Below are 5,328 nucleotides of genomic sequence, written 5' to 3'. Positions count from 1 at the left end.
AAATGGCAGTTTACAATTGAGTAACTCATTTTAAGAAGCGATGAGATGATGTTGAAGATGAAGCCTGCAGTGGCAGACCATCCACATCAGTTTCTGTGGAAAAGATTGATGATTGATCTTGTACTTGCCTTGATTGAAGATGACTGGCCATTAACAGCAGAAATAACAGAAAATACCACAGACGTCTTATTTGCTTTAGCTTATCCAATTCTGAAAAATTAACGTTGGGTAAACATTCTCCTCAATGGGTGCCAAAACTACTGTGTCCAGAACAGCCGTAGATGAGAGCAGAGCTTCAGTGGAAAATTTGAACAAGGAAGGTTAAGATTCTGAAGCATTTCCTTGAAGAATTATAATAGAAGATGAAATATGGCTTTATCAGCAAAATCCTCAAGTCAAAGTGCAATCACAGCTGTGGCCACCAAGAGGCGTAAATGGCACAGGCAATGTAAAAGTGGGCCACTGACACGCAAAGGACATAGCAACAGTTTTTTACGTTGTTCAAGGCATTTTCCTTGTTGACTTTTTGGAGGGCCAAAGAGCAATAACACCTGCTTATTATAAGAGTGTTTTCAGAAGGTCAACCAAAGCAGAAAAATGCACAGGAAAGCTTCACCAGAGAGTCCTCCACCACAACAATGCTCCTGCCCATTTCTCTCACCAAACAAAGGCAATGCTGTGACAGTTTTGAAGGGAAGTTATAAAGCATCCACCTTAAAGTCCTGATTTGGCTCTCTCTGGGTTATTTTTGTTTCCTAATCCTAGAAAATCTTTAAAGGGCACCCATTTTATTCAATAATAATGTTATACTGTAATGACAGGGTTAAATTCCCAGGACTCTCAATTCTTTAGCGCTGAACTACATGGCTGCTATCATTGGTTACAAAAGTGCCTTGAACTTGATGGAGGTTATATTGAAAAATAAAGTTTATATTTTTAATTATTATCTCTTTTTTAAAAAGATGACTGGTATGGAGATCTTAACTCTTGACTTGGTGCTGTCAGCACCACACTCTCTCAAGTGAGCTAGCCGGCCATACCTATATAGGGATCCAAACCCATGGCTTTGGTGTTCTCAGCACCACAGTCTCCCAAGTGAGCTATGGGCTGGCCCCTTAATTCATATTTTTTAATTCCATTTTTCACAAACTTTTTGAGGTCCCCTCAGACAATGGTGGAACAGACATAGGATAACAGCTATAGACATTCCATTTCAGAAAGTAAAAAATGGAAGGTAAAATGATTTCCTGCTCCATGGTAGTTCAGAAATCCATCTGGACGAGTGTTAGGAATGTCTTCATTGGATTTCATTGCCTGGAGATAATTCTCGATGGCTCTGGGCCCTGCTACCTGGGCTCTTGTTTCTTCCCTCTGAGTCAATCTTCCTTTTTCATGAAAGTTTGCACGTTTGCAGCTGAGTGAGCATGTGTTATCAACCTGCTTTTTGCCATTTGAATTTGAGGTGTCCATCTTCCCTCCGAGTCAATCTTCCTTTTTCATGAAAGTTTGCACATGTTTGCAGCTGAGTGAGCATGTGTTATCAACCTGCTTTTTGCCATTTGAATTTGAGGTGTCCAACACCCTCCTTTACTTTGCACTTGCTCTGTTCCTTGTGTTCTAAGCTGGCAGTGCTCCTGCATGTTATGTGTTAAGTTGTGTCCCCATAAAATTAGTATGTTAAAGTCCTAATGTCCAACACCTCAGGTTGTGATCTTTTAGGGAAGTAGGGTTGCTGCAAATGTTATTAGAAATGTTAAGACGAGGTCATACTGGGGTAGAGCAGACCCCTAATTCAACATGTTCTATGAAAAGGGTACGTTTGGACACAGATGAGCTCACCATGTCAACATGAAGACTGAGATCTACCAAGGAACACCAAACATTGCCAGCAAATCATCGCAAGTGACAACACAGGCACAGAGTAGATTTTCCCTACAGCTTTCAGAAGGAACCAACCCCACCAACATCTTGATCTCGGATTTTTAACCTCCAGAATGGTGACAGTATACCTGTCTGTTGCTTAAGCCATCCAGATTGCGGTACTTTGTTATGCAGCCTTAGCAAACTGATGCACTGCTGAAAATAATTTTCTCAGGAATTTTGTGTATCTCCTGTGGATTCCTCTGGGGTTTACTCAGTTGGATAAAAGCCACGTTCACAGATATTTTTAGATAAACCTTTTTCTATCTTGGTATCCTACTGAGGTGGCTGAGGATGATGCTCCTATTCTTCCTAGAGGCTCTAGTTTGATTGAGAGGAACAGGATCTTGAGTCTCATTGGATCATGTATTCATTTTGTGACTGCTAATCTTTTGTTCTTTTTGAGGTTTTGGAAAAGGGTTTTGGAGTCACACCCTTGTCCTTCCTGCAGCAGCCTTTAATGACAATGATTCTCTTAATTTTAGCATATGTTCCATCTAGAAAGACTGGGAATTCTTAAGCCTATCAGATTGTCGTTTCTTTTTGTTGAACTCTTTCCCCCTGGTTTATCTCTCTCCTTTCACTTTTTACTGCAAGCAGCAAGAAGAAGCCAAANTTGGATTTCATTGCCTGGAGATAATTCTCGATGGCTCTGGGCCCTGCTACCTGGGCTCTTGTATCTTCCCTCCGAGTCAATCTTCCTTTTTCATGAAAGTTTGCACATGTTTGCAGCTGAGTGAGCATGTGTTATCAACCTGCTTTTTGCCATTTGAATTTGAGGTGTCCAACACCCTCCTTTACTTTGCACTTGCTCTGTTCCTTGTGTTCTAAGCTGGCAGTGCTCCTGCATGTTATGTGTTAAGTTGTGTCCCCATAAAATTAGTATGTTAAAGTCCTAATGTCCAACACCTCAGGTTGTGATCTTTTAGGGAAGTAGGGTTGCTGCAAATGTTATTAGAAATGTTAAGACGAGGTCATACTGGGGTAGAGCAGACCCCTAATTCAACATGTTCTATGAAAAGGGTACGTTTGGACACAGATGAGCTCACCATGTCAACATGAAGACTGAGATCTACCAAGGAACACCAAACATTGCCAGCAAATCATCGCAAGTGACAACACAGGCACAGAGTAGATTTTCCCTACAGCTTTCAGAAGGAACCAACCCCACCAACATCTTGATCTCGGATTTTTAACCTCCAGAATGGTGACAGTATACCTGTCTGTTGCTTAAGCCATCCAGATTGCGGTACTTTGTTATGCAGCCTTAGCAAACTGATGCACTGCTGAAAATAATTTTCTCAGGAATTTTGTGTATCTCCTGTGGATTCCTCTGGGGTTTACTCAGTTGGATAAAAGCCACGTTCACAGATATTTTTAGATAAACCTTTTTCTATCTTGGTATCCTACTGAGGTGGCTGAGGATGATGCTCCTATTCTTCCTAGAGGCTCTAGTTTGATTGAGAGGAACAGGATCTTGAGTCTCATTGAATCATGTATTCATTTTGTGACTGCTAATCTTTTGTTCTTTTTGAGGTTTTGGAAAAGGGTTTTGGAGTCACACCCTTGTCCTTCCTGCAGCAGCCTTTAATGACAATGATTCTCTTAATTTTAGCATATGTTCCATCTAGAAAGACTGGGAATTCTCAAACCTATCAGATTGTCGTTTCTTTTTGTTGAACTCTTTCCCCCTGGTTTATCTCTCTCCTTTCACTTTTTACTGCAAGCAGCAAGAAGAAGCCAAAAAGCATCCTTAACACTTGGCTTGGAAATCTCCTTAACTATATATCCAGTTTTATAACTTATGAGTTCTGCTTTCCAGTTAACCAAAGGAGACAATTTTGAGAAAGTTTCCCCCCTAAATAAGAAAGGTTTCCTTGTGTCCATTTTCTAAACACGTGCTTCTTCTTTCTTCTGAATTTTCAATGTTACTGCCCCATGAGTCCAGTTTTTTGCTAACATTCTGTTGAAGGCAGTTTAGACTCTTTCATGAGCCTGTAGGTCTTTCCATTGTTCACCCGCTGCCTGGTTCCAAAGTCACTCCCACATTTAGGAATTTATACAGCAGCATCCTATGGTTAGGAGCAAAACCTGCTAATCCAACCCATCTTAATATCAGATATATTTTCAGTTTGAGAACTTTCATCATTATTATTTCCAGTTATCTACCAGAATTCTTTATCTGTCTGTTATCTCCCTAAATATATTAAGCATATATTTTTACAAAAAAATCTCTGTGATCTTTCTGATTATTTGCAGTTTTTCCAGATCTGTTTTCAAATTTTGGTCATTTCTTATGCACATTAAAAATTTTATCTCATTTCCTTCCTTACCTGGTTGTTTTCTTATTGTGTTCTGCATGATGCTTTGGCAAAAGTGCTGTGAAAGCAATCCAAAGTGGTGTCATCTTTCTCTGATTACATTCTCTTCTTAACTCAACTATGTGCATACCACAGTGCCTGGAGAAATTATGCTCTGGGCTCTTCAATCCCATTTGTACTGAGGAGCAGTACCTTACAGGGGACTTTCTTATTCTATTTCATTTTTATTTTTAAGTTTTTCTCTTGATCCAAAAGGAGGAAATTAGAAATGAACAACCCCTTAAGCATACTTGGGCCTCCCTTGGACTCCCATCTTAATTGACCAAATTTCCTTGAACTTGATGGCCTGTCATCCCCTCCTGCAGGATTACCAAATGCTCTCAGAGCACACCCAGTCCCAAATGTTGAGGGGGCAGATGTCTATGTCTCTGTAGTACCTAGATATAAGCCTTCATGCTCTTGATAGTTCCCAGTATATTTTTTCTAGCTTTTCTAGTTGTCTTCTGCAGATTTTTGTCTGATATTTCTAGTTTTCAATTAACAGGGGCCTAAGGTAACTATTGTGGTATTTCTATGTTTTCTTCCTGCCTGTCTTTCTTCTTTTGCCCTGAGTGCATGTTTTTTGTCCATTTTTCCTCTATGAGTTGAATCTTACACATATTCCTGATATTTACATGCACAGATATCATAGTTGTTCGCTTTGTTTTATTTTTTGGCTCCTAATTCCCGGGTTAACACCAGTCCACAGTTTATGACTATCAGTTATTATTGCTGTATTCAAGGCTCCTCCCAATGTACTTATTTATGTATTCCTTTGTATTTACACATTTCTTCCACTTTCAATAAGATTATTAATGTATAACACTATTATTGATTCCAGAAGTGGAAAAGGACTGTGTCCATGTGGACCTATTCATAGAATTGATTATTTTCATTTTAATTCAAGGTCAAATGAAGGTCAGTGGACAAAGAGGGCAAGATAGCTCTGCAGCCTGAAGTCACAATTACTGTGTCATATTTGTGGCTACTTAGGTCACCTCCTTGAATCTTGGTTCCTTTAGATTAAGATTCCTCCTTGATCAATGTG

This window comes from Galeopterus variegatus, unplaced genomic scaffold (assembly GCF_000696425.1).
Source record: "Galeopterus variegatus unplaced genomic scaffold, G_variegatus-3.0.2 Scaffold7724, whole genome shotgun sequence".
Lineage (NCBI taxonomy): Eukaryota > Metazoa > Chordata > Mammalia > Dermoptera > Cynocephalidae > Galeopterus > Galeopterus variegatus.
Note: the sequence above shows the minus strand (reverse complement) of the source record.